Raw genomic sequence first — 23,121 nt, 5'->3', positions numbered from 1 at the left:
AGAGGAAATGTTTCAAGTAAAAGCCAAAATCATTATTTCCCTAAACTCTTTACAATGTAGGGGATTGTGACAAGAGACAATGTCTTGGGACTTCTCTGAAGTAGAGGCAAAAGGGCATGTGGGCATGTTTTATATGACAGTCAGTCTCTCTATCACACACACACACACACACACACACACACACACACACACCCATGATGCCATATCAAGAGGTACAGAGCAGAGCAGTGGCAAAACCGAGCAGCTCCTTCCATGCCCAGAAGAGGGCAGTGCAGAGCTCGCTGAGGGTGAGGGATGAAAACAGCAAGGGAGGATCCACCCAGGAGCAGGTGTGAGACACTCGTGGTGTTAGTAGAAATTGGTTAAGGTTGCCTCCAATATGCTAGGCCTTATTCTTTTAAGCCCACTCAGCCATTTTCTCAGAAATGTTTCTCTTGCTTACTTAATTACATTTTGAATGTAATTCAAAATTCAATTTTGAAAACAATTTCTTTTTAATCAGAGCTCTACAATGCACATGGTGTTTGCTTCTCTGAGGAAGCCCTCCCTAACACTCCCTTCTTTTGTGAGTATTCTTTATTCCAGAAAAAAAGGTCAAGATTCGATAGCCTCAAGGACTACCGGAACCCTCCCAAGACCTCCTGATCCCGACTTTGACCATGTAAAGGCTTTCCAACAGGAAAGAAGAATGCAAGCTTGCATCTGCCCTACTTCTTATCTGCAGCACTCCCTCCCCCTCCTGAACTATAAGTCCCCTTCCTATTTTTCCCAAGGGAGGGCAAAGTCTTGAGGGCGCTAGCCTACTGTGGCCTCTTTTGCCTGGCAAAGCAATAAAAGCTACTCTTTTCTACTTCACCCAAAATTCTGTCTCTGTGTTTCAGTTTGGTACCAGAGAACAGAGCCCAGGATTTTGGCAACACTGGGATACCCAGAATGAAACTACTTGGAGTGGGAGGTGCTTTTGTAGAGAGCTGTAGATGGTCTAAAGACGAAGGGAACTTCACAATTCCTATCATTTCTTTCCTATTAAAATCTTGCTTTGGCTACTTGGGCATCCTCAACTCTGACAGAGTGTCCCTAAAAGTCTTAATAATTCAGAAGGCTGTAGAAGCTAATGCTGAGACCCCGATTGCTTTTACTGAGATAGAGTTGATGTAGAGTATTGTATGTTTCAGGTGTACAACATAGTGATTCACAATTTATTAGAGAAAACAAAGAATTCAATAAACACACTTACATCTTATTCAAGAAATAATCATTTATAATAGTAGCTTATATTGACAAAGTCCTTGGATATGATGTCAAGCATTTTATATGCGCTATATCATCTGATCCTCACAACTACATAGTTATACTATTCATTCTACTTTTCAGATGAGAAAACAGGCTTCACAAATTTATCAAATTTGTTGAGAAATATTCTCCATGTATTCCTCATATTTCTGCACATCTTGCAAACAAAGGCAATGGCTCATCTTTCCAGAGTGTTTATATAGTTAACAGTCTTGTAAAATAGAACAAAGAGCAGAAATGCTTACTATGCAGTATAATGAAGATAATGCCTCTCTCTGAGGCAGAGGTCAGGTGGGTTTACTGTCTATTATAAAAGATTTTGGTTCCCTACATTTCAGGTTCTTCTCTGGTAATGCATGCCCTATGTAATCTGTATGATGCTGTTATTAAACATCTTATCCCAAGCCAGAACCACCTGTTCACATATCACTATTTTTTTTTCATTTTCCCTGTAAGGGTGTGTGTGTGTGTGTGTGTGTGTGTGTGTGTGTGTGTGTGTGTGTGTGTGTGTGTGTGTGTGTGTGTGTGTGTGTGTGTGTGTGTGTTGTGTGTGTGTATGAAGTCTACACATAGTTATTTAGTATATGTAATGTTAAGGCAAGAGATTCACAATTACTAAAGGCAGTATTAAATTTCCTTACTCTCTTTTTTACTGAGTCAATTGCTACTGATTTTATTTCCTCATTCCATTGATTCTCCCCTTTACTACATTACACTTCCTTTATTTAAGAGAAATTTTATGTACATACTTGATAAAATCTAAATTTAACATCTTTAGTCTCCTCATAAATAAGGTAAGGACTCTGGAATACTTTAACTCTCAATACTACTTCCTGATATACTTTTTTTTTTTTCCTGTTACCTTTTTTTCTAGTTCTATCTGGCTTTGCTACTACAAATTGGACATTATTTTGTTATTGTTATTAGGCAGTGCTTATTTTGATTTGTCCACATGTTTACCAATTTTTCCCTGTTCATTTCTTCCAGTACCTCCTTCTTCCCTTCTAGGATAATTTTCTTTCTTTGTGAAGACAATCCTTTAGAACATTCTTCAGCATTGGTGGTAAGTGCTTTGTTTTGTATTAAAGTGTTTTTATTTTATGAACTTAAAGGTTAATTTATTTGGGTACACAATTCTAATTTGACAGCTGTTTTCTCTCAGTGCTTAGAAGATATTTCCCTATCACGTGCAGTTAATGCTGTTGAAAAGTCAACTGTCAATCTAATTCTTGGTAAATAATTCATCTCTGTCTTTTTTTTTTTCAAGAATCTTTTTATGTCTTTTTGTACTTTTCCACCCTCAATAAAATGCTTTTAATTGAATTATATAGAACTCATTCATACATATGTGTATATATAGATGGTTAGATAGCATCACCAACTCAATGGACATGAATTGAGCAAACTCTGGGATACAGTGAAGGGCAGGGAAGCCTGCTGCCTTGCAGGCCATGGGGTTGCAAAAAGTCAGACATGATTTAGCAACTGAACAACAATGACACACATATATATATAATCCTATATATTATATATCTAAAGATTACTATGGATGGAGACAATACCAGACCTTCATGAAACACTATAAACTAAAAGGGGATCTTTACTTACAAAGGGAATGATCTATACTGTGCCATTCACCGGCACAACAATTCAACACTTTTGGGGGTCAGACTCAGCTCCATTGCTGCTGCTGTTGTTCAGTCATGTTCAGTCTTTGCGACCCCATAGACAGCAGAACGCCAGGCCTCCCTGTCCCCCACCATCTCTACCACCACCACCATGCCTATGCAACAAGTATAGAATTTCTTAACACATATGCAGGAGAAACAGTCAAATACAATTTGAAAGAAGGGAGTAAGAAGCAGCTGAAGCATTATGGAAATAGGAGATAATGAAAAAAAATCTTATATCCTTTTTCAGTTCCAGTGCAAAACATGTCTTTTTTAGAAAAAGAAATACTGTTCTATTCTGCTCTTTCTGAAGTCCCTCTCCTCCAAGAAAAAAATACTAATTTGGTCTTCACCATCTAGTTTCTGAAGGCCAAAAGGTCTAAAAAGCCTTAATGACTAAGAAGCTAATGAGTCTGTACACCCTTGTGCAGCACTTTTCAGCTTGAAAGCACTTTATGAACACTGGCTAATTAATCTTTACAACATCCCACTCAGAAAGGGAGTTAAACTGAAAATCATTAAACAGTGTGAAAAAGTCACTTTAGCCCTGGAAACTCATGAAAAGTATCACTAATAAACATAAAATCTGAGCACTGGGACCGTCCATCAATGTCCTAAAGAAAGACAGTAGGTACTGAGCACTTTGACTGCAGAGAAAGGCTATTCAAGCCCCATGGTCTAGTCTGGTCCAATTATACATCATTAAAGAACACTGGGGGTCTACACTGGATGCTTGCAGTGAGAGGCCTGGGGCCATCCCCTTTATGAACCCCACTCCTGGAGGCAACACAGCTGGAGGTGCCACATCACTGTCAGCCAAATTAGGGGGTCTGACCCACACCTTGCTTTTCTGTGCAGATCCTGGGATCTGCCTTGAGGCATTAACTATAAGGCACTTTGCTGATTCAAGCCCTGCTGATTTGGAACTGGGGGTGTTCTAACAGTTGTAATTCAAAAGCTAAATAAACTCTTCAAATAGAGTAATTTGGAAAATAAAGCATCAAAATAGGAACCAGTCACAGGATTTTCACATAATGAAACACTTTCCACATCTTTCAGAAATAGAATACTTGAAATAGTGAAAAATTACTTTGAAGCTCTGGAAACTCTGGAAGAAATTCCTGCTTCCAGAGGTATAGTTTAGTTCACTGTAATCTTTCTGTGCAAATTCAGTGACTAAAATAGGTTGGGTTTTTATTTCAAGAATCAGAATAATAAACGTATCTTATCAGATCACACCAAAGTATATACTTTTGGCTGAAGCGTGCCTTTTCCTCTCAGAGCTGTGCCCTCTGTGAAGAAAAGTCTCCAATAAATACACAGAGGCATAAAGTACAAATTTGTTTAAATGAAACACTGGCATCTGGAATAGATGATCCAATTGCATACTTATTGAAACTGCCCACTTTAAGAATGAAGACCCTAAGAGAATGGGTAGAAGGAGAATTTTAGTCATAAAAGATAAGAGAGAACAAGACGGCAAATAAGGAAGGAAAAGTTCACCATTCCTCCACTTCCCCTTCTTAGCAGAGGGGGGATGTTAGAGATTCTGCCTCTGCCCTGGGTATTAAAGGTGGGCCCCCAGAAGAATTGTAGTGAGGACCCTTCCACTATTCTCAGCTCTTTCCTTGAAGCTAGTATTGGCTAAAATATTCCCAAGAGTATGGATATTCCAAGCTTTTCCTTGATAGGCTGAGTTCAATTCCTGGCAAGTTGCAGTTCAGTATCAAATACCTAATCTCTTGGACTTTTTAGAGACTCTGGCCTGCTGAGCACTTGAATTATGCAGGTACCAGTCACATTAACCGATAGCCTTATCTCTCTGTGATGAGTTGTGCATGACTTAGTTGCTTAGTCATGTCCAACTTTTTGCAACTCCTCTGACTATAGCCCACCAGGCTCCTCTGTCCATGGGGATTCTCCAGACAAGAATACTGGAGTGGGTTGCCATGCCCTCCTCCAGGGGATCTTCCCAACCGAGGGACGGAACCCAGGTCTTCTGCATTGCAGGCGGATTCTTTACCATCTGAGCCACCAGGGAAGCCCTTATCTCTATGTGACCCCATTCCCCACGCTTCAGACTTTGGAAAAATAATCCTCTGTGACAGTTCTACATTTCCACCCTATCACAGACATCGACGGGAAAACCCTGAAAGATCCCATTTTGCGATCCATGTCCTTTCTAAGATAATTTGCATTGTCACAATATTTCAACAGAAAAGAAAAGTACTCATTTCCACCACTCAGAGGTAACCACCATTAACATTTTGGAAACCATCATTCAAGTTTTCTTCTCTCTCTCTCTTCACATAAACTCAAATAGGCCTATTATATCATAATAAAAATCCTACATGTAATATTTTGTTTTCTGCATTTCTTTACTTTTTATAACCAGCTATAACTTATTATAACCAATTTTTATTAATGCAAAACATTCCATTGTTTAGTCTGGAAAAAGAAAATATATAGAGAAAAAAGTAGATTAGTGGTTGCCTTGCAATTAAATCTTTGCACATCTCATGATTATTTTCTTAAAATAGAGCTCTAATATTTGAATGTATTTAATTTAACACACATTTACATGGCATTAATACTTCCTCTGTACCAGGCAATATTCTAAATGATTTAGAATATTAATACTAGTGTTAGTATTCATTCATTGACATGTGTACACTTTTAAATAACTCCTAAGAAGAAACAAATTTCTAGCTTTTGTTAAAAAAAAATCCAACAGTATAGCAGTGCATACAATAAAATAACCACAGATCCCCTTTCATTTCCTGTCTTGCCACCCTCTCCTCTCCCAAGGAGAAAACCCTGTTAGCATTTACAGTGTATTCTTCTGGATCCCTTTTTACGAACCACATGCACATATTTAGTTTTAGGAGTGGTGGTAAACACAAGAGGGATCAGACTGTAAGTTATGTTCTACACCTTCTTATTACTTGGCAATAAATCTTGGAAATCATTAATGTCAGTCCCAAAGACATCCGCTTAATTCTTTTTAATCTCTGACAAATATTCTAGGGGGTGGATGTGCCTATTAGTAGATGTTCACCTTGTTTCCAATTTTTCCCTATTACAAATAACACTGTCATGAACTTCCTTACAAATATATCTTTGTGCACCTGAACAATACTTCTGTTGGACAGATTCCTAGAATTAAAAGTTTAAGGTTGCAGTATATGTGCATTTAAAAGAAAAGTTACTAGTTATTGCCAAATCAGCCTCCAAAAAAGTGCTACCAATTTATATACCCACTAACAGTAATGCCCTACTCATGGAACACTGGGTATTAACATTCTTTTAAAATTATATCTATATGATTGACTAAATCAATACTCATTTTTGCATTAACTTCTATTTATTAGATTATTAATGATATTGAACAATTTTCATAATTTGTTGGCTATCTCTATTTTTTATTGTGGCCTATTTATCTTCCTTTTTTTTTTACTGGACATTTATCTATTTTTATTGCTTCATAAGAACTCTTTATATTCTAAGAATATTAACCATCTTTCATTTTTTAAAATCATGACTCTTTCTTGATAATTAGCAACTGTCATCTATGCGATACAGTCCAATGGGTCTACAAGATATGATTGCTTTGTCTGAGATGAATAGATAATATGGTAAGTTTGGCCAACTCCCTTTCACTGTGTGAAGAAATTTTACAGTAATATCTACCTATGTAACTCCATCAAGGTTATTTTTGTAAGTAGGTTGACCTACATATCTCAGCCTTCCCAGTATCTCTGTTCATTTTTGTAACTCAAAAGCTCCTGTAAGAAATCAGTTTGAGCTACAGTTTGATCCAGGCATTCTTGAGTCTTAGCTATTAACATCATTATGATCTTTTCACTTACCAAGGAAAGGTATAAAGGCAGGAAGCTATACTACACAGTAATTGAGTCATGGCTTCAACATTCTGATGCTAGAAAAATTCTATCATATTGCAATCAACATATGAATAGAAAAATTCCTTTTAGGTTATTTTCTGAAGAGAAATACATATTTTTTTTTATATTTGAAACATACTCACATGATTTCTTCACATTAGTAGCACAATCCTTTGTCAACCACAAATTGGCACTGGCCAGTCAATTGTGAATTGGCACTTGCCAAGAGCATTTGCCAGCAGCAGAACAACAACAACAAGGGCATTTGCCATCTGCCTCTGCGGAAACTGAGCCCTGAGCTGCTGCAACTGCTGACCTTCAACATCCCCTGAGGGCGATTCAGGGCGGAGGGTGAGGCGCTCTGTTCCAAACTGGTGGAAAGGATCTTTAGAAATATATTTTCAGAAAAAAAAAAAAGAAATATATTTTCAGGAACTGATTTCATGATCCCAATCTTTGCATCTCTTCAGATCTGGAAAAGCACTAAAATCCCTTCACGGTGACTAACAGAAAGGAGCTAACAGAGTTAGCTCCTCACGTAAATGCTCGATTGCAATGAACTCCCCCTTCACCAAAATCTTATATATTGACCTTTCCCCATTGCCTCTTTGGAGCAGTCTCTCAGAGCTATCTAAGGTGCTGTCTCCTGGGCTGCAGTCCTCATTTTACCCCCAAGAAAACTTAACTTACAGCTCTTATGTTGTGCGTCTTTTTAGTTGACACCTTCCTTTTACCATCTCATTTATCTAGCGCCTTTTTTTTTTTTTTTTTTTAATAACTCATGGTTCTTAAAGCAGTGGACATTTCATATAAATGGAATCATGGGTACTTGGCCTTTTGTGTCTCGCTGACTGATTTCATGTAGTATTCTGTTAAAAAGCTTCATACATGTTATAACATGCATCAGTACTTAGTCCTTTTAAAAATTGTTTTAATTAATAGACTTTATTTTTAGAGCAGTTTTCAGTTCAGTTCAGTTTAGTCACTCAGCTGTGTCTAACTCTTTGTGACCCCATGAACCGCAGCACACCAGGCCTCCCTGTCCATCACCAACTACCGGAGTCCACCCAAACCCATGTCCATTGAGTCGGTGATGCCATCCAACCATCTCATCCTCTGTCGTCCCCTTCTCCTCCTGCCCTCAATCTTTCCCAGCATCAGGGTCTTTTCCAATGAGTCAGCTCTTCGCATCAGGTGGCCAAAGGTTTGGAGTTTCAGCTTCAACATCAGTTCTTCCAATGAACACCCAGGACTGATCTCCTTTAGGATGGACTGCTTGGATCTCCTTGCAGTTCAAGGGACTCTCAAGAGTCTTCTCCAACACCACAGTTCAAAAGCGTCAATTCTTTGGTGCTCAGCTTTCTTTATAGTCCAACTCTCACATCCATACATGACTACTGGAAAAACCATACCATAGCCTTGACTAGACGGACCTTTGTTGACAAAGTAATGTCTCTGCTTTTTAATATGCTATCTAGGTTGGTCATAACCTTCCTTCTAAGGAGTAAGCGTCTTTTAATTTCATGACTGCAATCACCATCTGCAGTGATTTTGGAGCCCCCAAAAATAAAGTCTGACGCTGTTTCCACTGTTTCCCCATCTATTTGCCATGAAGTGATGGGACCAGGTGCCATGATCTTAGTTTTCTGAATGTTGAGCTTTAAGCCAACTTTTTCACTCTCCTCTTTCACTTTCATCAAGAGGTTTTTTAGTTCTTCTTCACTTTCTGCCATAAGGGTGGTGTCATCTGCATATCTGAGGTTATTGACATTTCTCCTGGCAATCTTGATTCCAGCCTGTGCTTCCTCCAGCCCAGCATTTCTCATGATGTACTCTGCATTTAAGTTAAAATAAGCATGGTGACAATATACAGCCTTTATGTACTTGTTTTCCTATTTGGAACCAGTCTGTTGTCCCATGTCCAGTTCTGTTATTCACAGTTATATTACAGGTTAGTTTTGTATAAACCTTGATCAGATTTTTTTGTTTGTATTCTGATTCCAGATAAATTTAGGCTTAATACAAAGTTTGAACATATTTTCTCTTCCACTCTCAATCTTATCTCAATATCTCAAGTCTACCCAAGACAACCTCCTTTTTTCTAGGCCCAAGGAAAAACGCATGGCTTGTCTATGGAGACAAGGCATTTGCCAGAGTTTTTCATTCTGTCTTTTCTGAAGAATCTTCCTCTCTATCATCATCATTTCTGTCTCCTATGTCCAGCTGCTCTCCTCTCCCTTCAAAGAGGAATGTATTCCCTCTCACCTGGTATTGCTGTTTCCATTTTCACTATGTGACCTACATCTGCTCGTCTTCAATTCCTCACATTCTACCACCCAGCTTACAATCTTCAGTCTACAGGAAGCTTGTCTATAACTTTCCAATCACCGGATCACAAGATCCATCAGTTATTCTAAGTCCTCTTTGAAGCCTTTAACACTCAATCACCAGCAAGATATTAAAATCTTGGTTTCCCTGCACTATAAATTCCTATTTCTATTTCTGTGTTTCTGATTCCCCATTTAAATTGTAATTCTGGATTCGGTGTTTGGCCTTCTAATTCTCTCTTTTTACAATCTCCCTCTAAGAATTGACTTATTCTGACAATGTAAAAATCCTACAAAATAAAGTGGGTTGGCCACACAAGGATTAACCTTTGACCAAGAGTCAGTGAGAAAAGACAATGAACTTGGTGCAGCCAGATATTGAAGAAGGCTGAGAAACTTCCTCCTGCTCACTTGCTTTTCCTGCCTCACTCTTGAACTTCGGTCTGTTGTTAATTTATTTTGCCTCTGACTTCACTCTCCGATTTTCCCACCCTTCTCAGCCCTCCTCTGCTGTTTTTCAGATTTATGCTTCAGAGTTTCTGGTCCCAGTTCACCAATGTGAGTTCTGAAAACCTTTGCTTCCTCTGTCTTACGGTCTAATTTTAGCATTCCTGGTCCTAGGCTGAACTCAACTCTGAATTCAACCATATTAACTAAACAGGTGCCAAAGTCTCTTTCTCTTGTGTGTGTCTCAATGGTAACTTCTGGGACGATACTCAAAGTTGACACTCTGGTGCTGACCTTTCTCTGTGCTCTAGCTCTGCATCACCAGTTACCTATAAGACATTTCAACCTGAGTTTAATGCCTTAAACTCAGCATTCCAAAACCAAGCTTGTCATTTTAATCCCCCTGTCCTCCTGAAGAAAAAGTTTCCTCCTCCAAAAGGCCCTACCTGCCAAAAGAATCATTAATGACTTAATCACCCAGTTCCAAACCCTTGAAGTCCTCTTCAGTTGTTGTCCATAAATAGGCATAAGCACATGACAGCAAGTCAGCAGTTTTTGAAGCCTCTATCACCATACCATTGAGCTTCCCTGGCCCAGCACTGCCATCCCTCACCATCTCTGGATTATTTAACAGCAGCCAAGAGCCCCTCACCCTTATAATGTGTCAAGAATTAATTAACCTCAGGTTTCCCATCCAGAAAAGTCACGAGTTTTAAATACACTGACTGTTCATCCCCTTGTGCACGGTTGTCATAAGTAAAAAATATAAGAAACTATATAAATGCCTACACATATTACAAACTATGTTTTTTTAAACTACTTTTGTGTGAGCATTTTTATACCACATACAGTATTTTTTTTTAATCTCATTAGAAGCTCTTCAGAAAGTATCTCCAATTTTTAAGACTATGGCTAAGTATTTTATAGATGCTTATGGAAGATATGCAATAATCTCTGGAAAAACAGTGAGGAAATATAAAATTGCTATTCAGAGAAATGCATGAGACCCAGAGGGGATTCTTCTACTTATCTTTTTTTTTCATTTTCCAAAAATAATTTATCATCAAAATGTAACACCAATGACATGAATAATAAACCACACTATTTTTTAATTTCCAGCAATATTCTCCAGTGGAGAAGAAACAGAGAAGGCTATGAAAAATATGCTTAGAGCATTAATATTTAATTAATGTAATAGGACCCTAAAACGAATATTATAAATGTAAGAGCCTTGATCAGATCTGTGAGTTGTGTCTATGCAACTAAAACACAGAGTTGGTACCTAGTAAATTCAGGACATTCTTAACAGATAACACTGAACACAAAGAGAGCTTAAAGTTTGACCTAACAACAAAGAGAACTTTGTGAAGGGCTAACTGTTTATTACCAGAGTGGTATATCAACCCAAAGAGGCAAGGGGGAAGCTTTCTGTGTGGTTCATCGGTAGTTCAGCTAAGGTCTCTCATTCTGTGTCTTACAACAGTCTAGCTGACAAGCTAGGATGCCATCTTCAAAACCAAAATGTCTCACTTCCCCCATCCCATCCACACTCCCCACCCAAGTTCAGTATGTTAGCAACAGGGTTTCACTGCTTCCTGTAGGTGCTGTTTCTTGTTATAATTCAACAATTTATCTTCAGGTCTAAATTTCATACAAGTAAGCCAAAGAACAAAAATACAGACACAAAGAAACAGAAAGAAGGAATTAATAAAAATAAAAACTGAAAACAATCAACAAAACTGATAAAATTTTCCCAGAAAAGATTCTTGAAAGGAAAATCAATAAAACATATAAATCACAAGCTAGTTTAGGTTCCTAAAGAGGAGAAGCAGAGGCCAGGCCAATTCTCCCCCTGTGATTGTCAACACAGATACCCTAGAAGCCCCAAGATATGTGAACGGGACAGAGTGGGAAATGGAATAGGAGGAGATCACATTGGAAAGGGGTAACTCAGGTCTGGGCTTCAGCATCGCAGGTGGCACTGATAACCCCCACATCGGTGATGACCCTTCCATCTTCATCACCAAGATCATTCCCGGTGGGGCTGCAGCCCAGGACGGCCGTCTCAGGGTCAACGATAGCATCCTGTCTGTCAATGAAGTGGACGTGCGGGAGGTGACCCACTCAGCGGTGGTGGAGGCCCTCGAAGAGGCAGGCTCTATTGTCTGCCTCTACCGTCATGCGCTGGAAGCCCCCAGCTGAGAAGCTTATGGAGATCAAGCTCATCAAGGGGCCTAAAGGTCTTGGCTTCAGCATCGCCGGAGGTGTCGGGAACCAACATATCCCCGGAGATAACAGCATCTATGTGACCAAGATTATTGAAGGGGGTGCTGCCCACAAGGACAGGAGGTTACAGATCGGAGACAAGATCCTAGCGGTGAGTGGGGACCCCCATCACTCTTCTGGCCCACACCTGGGTCCTGCCTGCTGGCCTGGTGCCTGCCCAGGCTTCCTGATGGGCTCGCCCTCGGCACGTCTGTCTTGAGATTGCTTCTGGTTCCGTCTGAGCTCTGCTTCCCTTGGCCCCAGGTCAACAGCGTGGGGCTGGAGGACGTCATGCATGAGGATGCCGTGGCAGCCCTGAAGAACACGTACGACGTGGTCTTCCTAAAGGTGGCCACGCCCAGCAATGCCTGCCTGAGTGACAGCTACGCTCCCCCAGACATCACGACCTGTGAGAGCCCTCCAAACCCTGGAGCTCCCCATGCCCCCCCACCAGTCACCCTATGACGTCCCCATTGACCCTGCCTCTTCAGATCCTTCCCCTGAACTGGCCACAGCCTCTGTCCCTTCCTTAGGTTGGAGAATAGATGGAAGATTGGTCACCATGAAAGAACTAGAAAAGATTGTCAATAGTCCCTCCCCCAGAAGGCACTAGATGGTTTTATGGCTAATTTTATCAAATCCTCAAGGAACAGGTAATTCTTATGCTTTTTCTGAGCATAGGGAAAGATAAAATGTTTCACATTTCATTTTATAAGGGCATTTGAAATAGTCACAAGGATAATGTAAGAAAGTAGGGAGTTCCCTGGTGATCTAGTGGTTAGAATTCCGGGCTTTCATGGCTGTGGCCTGGATTCAGTCCCTGGTCAGGGAACTAAGATCCTGCAACCCCATGGTTCAGCCAAAAAAAAGAGGAAGGTATAGGTTAATTTTGCTTCTGAACAAAGATGTAAAACTTTCTAATAACATAGTTGCAAAACAAACACAGTGGTATATTAAGGGAGTAACATTGTCACAAAGTTGGGTTTATTTCAGGGAATTAAAGGTGTTTCCATATTATGAAACCTGTAAGTATGAGTCATTGTATTTAAAAAGTTAAGGGAGGGACAGACTTCTTTGGCAGTCCAGCGGTTAGGACTCCGGTTGCTTCCACTGCAGGGGGAACAAGTTGGATTCCTGATCACTGGTCATTGGGGAGTTAAGATCCCACCTGCCATGTGGCGCGCCAAAAAAAAGGTAGAAAGAACAGTACGTTCATTTTAGATAGATGTGGGAAAAAGCATTTGATTAAATTCAACATCCTATTCTGAGAGGAAACTTAGTATACTAGGAACAGAGGAGTTTTCCTTAACATGATTGAAAAGTGTTACCAGAAATCAACAGTGAACACATTGTAATGATAAAATCCTATCTGTGTGTCCATTAAGTTAGGAACTAGGCAAGGAAACCTCTTCCTGCTACTGTTAGTCCACATTGCTTCAGAGCAGGGTTTCTCAGTGTTGGGACTGTTGACATTTTTGTCCTTGACAATTCTTTGTTGTGGGGGGTGTTGTTCTGTGCACTGTAGTATGTTTAACAGTGGCCCTGGCCTCTATCAGATGACAGTGGTACCCTTCCCCTCCAGTCAGAACAACCAAAAATGTCTTTAGACTTTGCCAAATGTCCCCTGGGGGCAAGGGGGTTGCAAAATTACCCTGCTTGCCAATCACTGCTGTAAAGATCTCAGGCAGTGTAGCAAGAGAAAAAAGAATAAATGTTACGTTTCAAAAAAAAAAAAAATCACTAGCTAGTTTAAACAGGTGGAAAACCCACAAGTATATTAAAACAAAAATGATAAAGAAAATAACAGCTGAAGGAGAGAAATAAAAGAATTATAATAGACTCTGCATATAACCCTAAGCTTATATATTTGAAAACGTTATGGAAAGTTGTGAATTTTAAGGAAAATATACATTAATAAAATTGAATCAAGAAGAATGAGAAAAATGGAGTAAAACAATTACCAAGGAAATAAATAATGGAGAGAGTTGTAATGTAGTCGCCCTTAGAAAATGTACCAGGGTAGATGGTTTTATAGGCAAATTCTTTCAAATTTTCAAGAACAAAGCAATTCCTAGCTATTTGAACTATTCTAGAATCCAGAGGAATGTAGAAAATTCTCAAATATTTTTTGAAGATACAATAGTTCTGACAGAATATTCTAATAAAAATAGCACAAAACATTAAACTTAGAAAATAAGTCCCTTATGAAAACAGATAGGAAATATCCTATATGAAATATTAGAAGATTAAATATATATTCATATAGTAAATACATGTATTCACTGTACTACACCATTTTGCTTAAGGAACTACAACATCCATGGACTTATCATTCATGGGGCCCTTGGAACCAATCCCCCACACATACTGAAGGATGACTGTATACATATTTGTATATCAAGAAACCAAATTTACCCAAATATTAAAAAATAATGGACATGACCAAGAATCTCTAGTCACTGAACTTATGGTTCAATACTGCAAAATCAATTAACATAAACTATATTAACTTGTAAAGAAAAAAATAGGATAACTTTAATATTCTAAGAAGTCACTTGATAAGAACCATTTGCTATGAATTTTTTAATAAGCTAGAAAGGATATTAAAGAAGATATTTAAAGGCAGAAACATGCCATATTTCTAAATGAAAAAGCTCAATATTAAAAACAAATCAATTTTCCCTCCAAATTAATCTATAAATTTTATTCTAGTGAAAATTGCAATGATATGTTTGGAATTTGAAAAGCTAAGTAATTTTAAAATTGAAATGGAATGAAACATGTACAATAACCAACATTAAAAGAAGTAAGATAAATAAAAAGTAAGTAAGCATATGATGATCAAAATAGAGTAGTATTAGGGACATAATGGGGCTTCTCTGGTAGCTCAGCTGGTAAAGAATCTAGCTGCAATCCAGGAGATCCAGGTTCAATTCCTGGGACAGGAAGATCCCCTGGAGAAGGGATAGGCTACCCACTCCAGTATCCTTGCCTGGAGAATCCCCATGGACAAAGGAGCCTGGCAGGCTACAGTCAGCTCATGGGGTTGCAAAGAGTCAGACGTGACGGAGCACAACACAGGGACATAATGATCACATAACATAGTGGAACAGAAGTCCAGCAGAGTACATACAGCACGTTGGTGTGTGACAAAGGCGGCATTTCAGATCAAAGAGAAAAGGATGGATTTAGTCAACAAATCATGTCGAGACAAATAGTTCACTATTTGGGGGAAAAAAAAAAAACCTAAATATTAGAAAAACTTTAAAAACAATTCCAGAGAGATTAAAGATAGGATAAAAAATAAAAATACAGGATGTTTAATATAGTTTATAGGATAAACTATAAAAATCATAGGAGAAATGTTCCAAATATTTACATAGTCTTTAATTGTGAAAGTCCTTTCCAGCCGTAACACAAAATGTGGAAATTCTATGAGAGACTTTGGATACATTTGCAAGTGAAAACATTTATATCTCAAGATATAAAATAATACTAAAAGACAAAATGAGAAAAATGATTTGCAATGTTTATGATAATTGTGACTATCCTAAAATAGGAAAAGAATTCTCTTAAATCAATCTGAAAAAAAAAACATAAAAATGATCAAAAGATTAAACAAGAAATTCACACAAAAAAGAAGCAACTGAAAAATACATGAAAAAACCTTCAGTACATTAATTAGAACAGAACTAATTACCAAAGAAATATAAATTAAATTAAAAACCTATCACATTTCTCCTATTTATTGACAAATATTAAAATTTAAACTAATATCCAGAACTAATAATAATGTGGGAGACAAATATCTCTTGAGGGAGATGAATTGGTGTAGCATTTCTGAAGAACAAGTCTGTGAAATATGTCAAATGCCTTTAAAAAGAACAGGCCTAACTAATAAATGTGATCTTTCTCCCCATTCTCTCTTTCAAAAAAAAAAAAGAACAGGCCTTTTTGTCCTTAAAATTCTACTCTTGGAAATTTATCTCAAGAAAATAACCTGACAGGATCATTCAAAAGTGCTCATGTCTTACCAGGGGCAAGTTCACAATTTGTAAGTCCTGAATATTATACATTTGGGAAGGGATCTCCTTAAAAAAAATACAAAATTATGAAGACAAAATTAGTTATAAAATGAACATTTACTTAGATAAGGTAAGAAACCACAATATATTACACATTTTTATAAGTTGACAAATACCACATTACAACAACTGAAAAAAAGCATGACACTTATATTAATTTCCCCACATTTTTTACTGTTTTTTGACTGCCTTTCTATGTGATAATTTTTTAATACTGTTTTGTATAGACACACAGAAAAATAATTTAGTCTAGCATGATCACTCAAAACTTGTTTTTGTGAGGCTGTCATGGCTAACGCCATGGCAGGCAGCCTAGATTAGGAGTAGGCCTGGTTTCCCAGGGTAACATAATAATCACGCCTCCTGGAGCCAGCCAATCAACATATGCCTAGCCAGAGAAAAGGGAACCTATCAGGGGAAAGCTGAAAGCCCCACGTTGGGCCAACAAAAATTACCTTGCAACTGTGTAACCAATCCGCTTACGCCAACTACCCACTGTGTAACCAATCCGATTGCGCCAACTACCTGCTGCTTATTTTGACCTAATAAATACCCGAGAGAACTGGGGCTCGGGGCCTTTTGTCCTCACACACCTGGTGAGGGCGGGAGGCCCTGGCTCCAGTCAGTAATAAATTCCCCTATTGCGAGTTACATTGTTTCGAAGAGTCTTCTTTCCCCACCGGGGGACTCAGACTATGGACAAAACAGTTATATATTATCGAGGGTTCTGATGCATAACACATACAACTTCACCCAGGGACAATTTCCTATTTTTACTACTAGTACAGGCTTGTGTCCTACAGATGCAGGAATTCTGATAAATTATATTTCCAATAATCCCCACCTAACAGTAATAAATGAATCAAGGCAAATTGGAAGTGGTCAAACAGGAGATGACAAGAGTGAATATCGACATTCTAGGAATCAGTGAACTAAGATGGAATGGAATGGGTGAATTTAACTCAGATGACCATTATATCTACTACTATGGGCAGGAATCCCTTAGAAGAAATGGAGTAGCCATCATAGTCAACAAAAGAGTCCGAAATGCAGTACTTGGATGCAATCTCAAAAACGACAGAATGATCTCTGTTCGTTTCCAAGGCAAACCATTCAATATCACGGTAATCCAAGTCTATGCCCTAACCAGTAATGATGAAGAAGCTGAAGTTGAACAGTTCTATGAAGACCTACAAGACCTTTTAGAACTAACACCCAAAAAAGATGTCCTTTTCTTTATAGGGGACTGGAATGAAAGGTAGGAAGTCAAGAAACACCTGGAGTAACAGGCAAATTTGGCCTTGGAGTACAGAATGAAGCAGGGCAAAGGCTAATAGAGTTCTGCCAAGAGAACACACTGGTCATAGCAAACACCCTCTTCCAACAACACAAGAGAAGACTCTACATATGGACATCACCAGATGGTCGACACCAATATCAGACTGATTATATTCTTTGCAGCCAAAGATGGAGAAGCTCTACACAGTCAGCAAAAACAAGACTGGGAACTGACTGGCTCAGATCATGAACTCCTTATTGCCAAATTCAGACTGAAATTGAAGACAGTGGAGAAAACCACTAGACCATTCAAGTATGACCTAAATCAAATCCCTTATGACTATACAGTGGAAGTGAGAAATAGATTTAAGGGACTAGATCTGATAGACAGAATGCCTGATGAACTATGGATGAAGGTTCGTGGCATTGTACAGGAGACAGGGATCAAGACCATCCCCATGGAAAAGAAATACAAAAAAGTAAAATGGCTGTCTGAGGAGGCCCTAAAAATAGCTGTGAAAATAAGGGAAGCAAAAAGCAAAGGAGAAAGGAAAGCTATACCCATTTGAATCCAGAGTTCCAAAGAATAGCAAGGAGAGATAAGAAAGCCTTCCTCAGCGATCAGTGCAAAAAAAAAAAAAACAAAAAACAGAGGAAAACAACAGAATGGGAAAGACTAAAGATCTCTTCAAGAAAATAAGAGTTACCAAGGGAACACTTCATGTAAAGATGGGCTCGATAAAGGACAGAAATGGTACAGACCTAACAGAAGCAGAAGATATTAAGAAGAGGTGGCAAGAATACACAGAAGAACTGTAAAAAAAAGATCTTCACGACCCAGATAATCATGATGGTGTGATCACGCACCTAGAGCCAGACACCCTGGAATGTGAAGTAAAGTGGGCCTTAGAAAGCATCACTATGAACAAAGCTAGTGGAGGTGATGGAATTCCAGTTGAGCTATTTCAAATCCTGAAAGATGATGCTGTGAAAGTGCTGCACTCAATATGCCAGCAAATTTGGAAAACTCAGCGGTGGCCACAGGACTGGAAAAGGTCAGTTTTCATTCTAATCCCTAAGAAAGGCAATGCCAAAGAATGCTCTAACTACCACACAATTGCACTCATCTCATACCCTAGTAAAGTAATGCTTAAAATTCTCCAAACCAGGCTTCAGCAATACGTGAACCGTGAACTTCCAGATGTTCAAGCTGGTTTTAGAAAAGGCAGAGGAACCAGAGATCAAATTGCCAACATTTGCTGGATCATCGAAAAAGCAAGAGAGTTCCAGAAAAACATCTACTTCTGCTTTATTGACTATGCCCAAGACTTTGTGTGGATCACAGTAAACTGTGGAAAATTCTGAAAGAGATGGGCATACCAGACCACCTGACCTGCCTCTTGAGAAATCTGTATGCAGGCCAGGAAGCAACAGTTAGAACTGGACATGGAACAACAGACTGGTTCCAAATAGGAAAAGGAGTAGGTCAAGGCTGTATATTGTCACCCTGCTTATTTAACTTATATGCATAGTACATCATGAGAAACACTGGGCTGGAGGAAGCACAAGCTGGAATCAAGATTGCTGGGAGAAATATCAATAACCTCAGATATGCAGATGACACCACCCTTATGGCAGAAAGTGAAGAAGAACTAAAGAACCTCTTGATGAAAGTGAAAGAGGACAGTAAAAAAGTTGGCTTAAAGCTCAACATTCAGAAAACTAAGATCATGTCATCTGGTCCCGTCACTTCATGGCATATAGGTGGAGAAGCAGTGGAAACAGTGTCAGACTTTATTTGGGGGGGGGCTCCAAAATCACTGCAGATGGTGATTGCAGCCATGAAATTAAAAGATGCTTACTCCTTGGAAGGAAAGTTATGACCAACCTAGACAGCATATTAAAAAGCAGAGACACCACTTTGTCAACAAAGGTCCATCTATTCAATGCTATGGTTTTTCCAGTGGTCATGTATGGATGTGAGAGTTGGAATCTAAAGATGGCTGAGCGCCAAAGAATTGATACTTTTGAACTGTGGTGTTGGAGAAGTCTCTTGAGAGTCCCTTGGGCTGCAAGGAGATCCATCCCATCCATCCTAAAGGAGATCAGTCCTGGGTGTTCATTGGAAGGACTGATGTTGAAGCTGAAACTCCAGTCCTTACCTGATGCGAAGAGCTGACTCATTGGGAAAGACCATGATGATGGCAAAGAATGAGGGCAGGAGGAGAAGGGGATGACAGAAGATGAGATGGTTGGATGGCATCACCAACTCAATGGACATGGGTTTGGGTGGACTCCAGGAGTTGGTGATGGACAGAAAGGCCTGGCGTGCTGCGGTTCATGGGGTCGCAAAGAGTCGGACACGACTGAGTGACTGAACTGAACTGAACTGAACAGTAATAAAGAAAAGAAAGCATGGTGTATTTATCACTGTATGTGCTGCATTATTGAGTATGCTTCCGACAAAAGAGAACTTCTGCTTTGACTAAGCATCTATAAAAAACAAATTTTACACATCTAATGAATGGAAGAATTTTCCACAGACCAGCTTCTGGCTTCATACATAGCAAATCTTGTTTCTCCTCCACTGTGTATACTTCCAGGGCCACATACTACAGAAAATACTCATATCACAATGTGACCTCTGACCTTGACTATCGACATCAAGGCGTTGAGTAAACTTGGGAGAGTAGGTGGAAACAGTGTTCAAGGAAGCTATTCCAACAAGGTAAACCAAGCAACAATTTCACATGAAAGGGATTGAAAACCATATACATATATGTTACTAAACTCAACCTAAATATTCCCAACTTGACTTCCTCCCTAACTGGTCCCAAAAATGTCTGTGGGCCCTCCAACAACACTTGACAAAGAGGGAAGCGTGAGGGACAGGAAGTCAGAATGGAAAAATCAAGTTGTCTCTGGTGAGTCTGTTAAAATATGTATTTATTTGTCCACAAAATAAAAAGTACAGGTGTAGGTGCTGGATCAGAGCTCAAATGAGTTCATAAAATGCTACCCCGACTCACCTCTTATCTCAGCTCCCCTTCAGGTGGGTTTTATTTTCAAACACACTTAGTCATTCTAGATGCCATTCAATGTAAAATTGCAACAATGTAGGAAGAACTTCTTTGCCCTGACTATTTTCACAAGTCAGCTGGGCCTTGGACCTTGCCCTCACTGGCCCAGGTTGGGTTACATTATCATTGATGAACCAATCCTTGAAGCCAAAGAAAAGCAATCCTCTGATAGGCCAGAATTGAACTGAGCTTGGGATGGGAACAACGACTGAAAATGAAGGATAGGGTAGCTCTCCAGAGGAAAGTCAAGGCCCAGCTACCAAGATGCTGAGCACCCAAAATAATAGTAAGTGTACACAGGTATGTTATAAAATCACTGGGGAAAATTATCACTAACTTTCCTGTCAGACAGTATTTTCACTGCTACTTCACCAATTTGATAGTTCATAAATGTGAAATCTATTCGTGAAAATATTCTTGAGTTCTTAAGACCATTAAGTTCACATTTCTGAACCTCCAGTCTAATACCTAGTACATAGTACATAGTGGTTGCTCAAGGAATATATTTTTAACAGATAAGAGAATGATTTAATAATGGGGCTTCCCAATCTATAGAATAATGGGGCTTCCCAGGTGGCACAGTGGTAAAGAATCTGCCTGCCATTGCAGAAGATGCAAGAGACATGGGTTCAACCCCTGGGTTGGGAAGATCCTGTGGAGCTGGAAATGGCAACCCACTCCAGTATTCTCTGCCTTAATATATAACCTGCCACTTCTGGTACTAGAATCAAATTAGCAAGTATTTCTTAAATAACCAGTCTCCAGCATTGATTTGTTCTGTGGAAATATTAAGAGGATGAAACTGTGCCTCTTAACTGCTGAGATCATAGATGAGAACAACCGCTTCCCCTCCAGGCTACCAGTCTGTGGGCTGTCATGCTGTCAAAGGCGAAACTGCTCTATGGGTGGCTGGTAATAAAAGCGCCAAGGCACATGGTTAGACAGAGGAGTTCTGTTATAGAAAAACACATTTCCCATATTCTAATAAGTGCTTTGCTGAAAATATATCAGATCATTGGTAAAACAGAACAATAAAATAACTACTTCAGTATCTCAATCTTTGCATTAGTTTCTCTATCTCTAAATGAGCAATACCAATAGTAACTGCTTTCCTAAAGTAAAGGAATATCTCAAAGAGCTAGAGTTATGCTATGATTTAAAAGGCTACAGTTGTTCACAATACATTATTACAGTAGATTTTATTTAAATGAGTGTTAGTACTCTCACCATAGGATCCAGCAATCATACTCCTTACCCAAATGAACCCAAACTTACGTCCACACAAAACTTGCACCCAGATGTTTAAAGTGACTTTATTCACAATAGCCAAAACTTAGAAGCAACCAAGATGTCCTTCAGTCTGTGAATGGGTGAATAAACTGTGGTGCATCCAGATAATGGGATGTTATTCTGACAAAAAAAAAAAAAAAAATGAGCTATCAAGTCACGAGATGCCATGGAGGAACCTTATATATATATTACTAAGTGAAAGACGTCAAGCTGAAAAGGCTACGCTTTGTATGATTCTAACTATATGGGGGTCTGGAAAAGGCAAAACTGTAGAGACAATAAAAAGATCAGGGGCTTGGAGGGAAGGAGGGATGAATAGACAGAGCACAGAGCATTTTTAGGGCAGTAAAACTTTCTGCATGATACTGGGAGGGTGGAGCCATGCCATTATAACCTTTGTCAAAATCCATAGACTATTCCACACTCAACTATGGACTCTGGGTGATAATGACCTGTCAGTGTAGGTTCACAGAGCAAATGTACCTCTCTGGTGCAGGATGTTGAGATGGGGGATAAGGCCATGTAGGGACAGGGGGTACGTGGGAACTCCTTGTACTTTCCACTAATTTTGCTGTGAATCTCAAACTGCTCTAAAAATTGAAGTTGATCAATTTTTAAAGGAACATAAGATAGAGAAAATGCCATTTAATAAATCTCATCTAATAAATACTTACAAAGCTACATGACAATCACTTGACAGACGTGAAGATTTTATTTCTGTGAGTTTAAGAATAAATCATAGAAAATTGTAATATAGATTCAGCATCTCCAGTTACTGTGTAAGAACTAATTCTGATTGAAACTGAAGAATTCACTTTATTCAAAATAATAGAACAGTCTATAAATCTTGAAGTTATGTTTTCAGTTTTTATGTTTCTCAAAATAAAGGCATTGGAGAACTTTGAAAACCTACGCTGTGTTCCTTTAGGTCAATGTGGAGGGATTAGTAAGGGGGGGAAAGCTTATAGAAAAATGGAATCTTTTTCCTTTATGAGACTTGCCAGGGTTTTCAGAGAAATCTGAGTGTTGGAGGTGAGGAAAGTGAAGGTAAGATGACCCAACCACTCTCTGTAGGTGTCACCAGCCTGAGCCTGGACTCTGCTCCCCTCCCGTCCACTGCCCGGAGCAGTGAGCGCCTGCCCACAGGGTCTCAGCTCCAAACCCTGTGCTCTTCCTTGCCCTCCAAGAGGAGGAGGCATTCTCTGGGGTTTGGAGAGCATATCTAGAGAGTCATCCTTTTTAGTTTCTAATTGGAGGAAGATTGTTTTACAACGTTGTGTTGGTTTCTGCCACACAACAACTCCAATCAGCCGTGATGATACATGTATCCCTTCCCTCTAGAGCCTCCCCGTCCTGCCTGTGACCCACCCCGCTGGGTCACTGCAGAGCTCCGGGCTGGGCTCCCTGTGTTACAACAGCAACTTCCCACCAGCTATCTATCTCACACGTGATGGTGTACCTGTGTCAGTGCTGCTTTTTCCACC

At 39.2% G+C, this 23,121-nt stretch overlaps 1 protein-coding gene and 1 pseudogene across 1 annotated transcript in view; one reads left to right on the top strand and one right to left on the bottom strand.

The window, feature by feature from the left end:
• PDE11A (phosphodiesterase 11A) overlaps nucleotides 1–23,121 on the bottom strand; it is a 412,338-nt gene that overhangs the window by 269,573 nt on the left and 119,644 nt on the right. The gene's annotated exons all lie outside the window — the stretch shown is intronic.
• Nucleotides 198–12,369, top strand: LOC122688243 (annotated as a pseudogene).

This window comes from Cervus elaphus, chromosome 33 (genome assembly GCF_910594005.1).
Source record: "Cervus elaphus chromosome 33, mCerEla1.1, whole genome shotgun sequence".
NCBI classification, from domain to species: Eukaryota; Metazoa; Chordata; class Mammalia; order Artiodactyla; family Cervidae; genus Cervus; species Cervus elaphus.
This window is presented reverse-complemented; position numbering and strand designations above follow the sequence as displayed.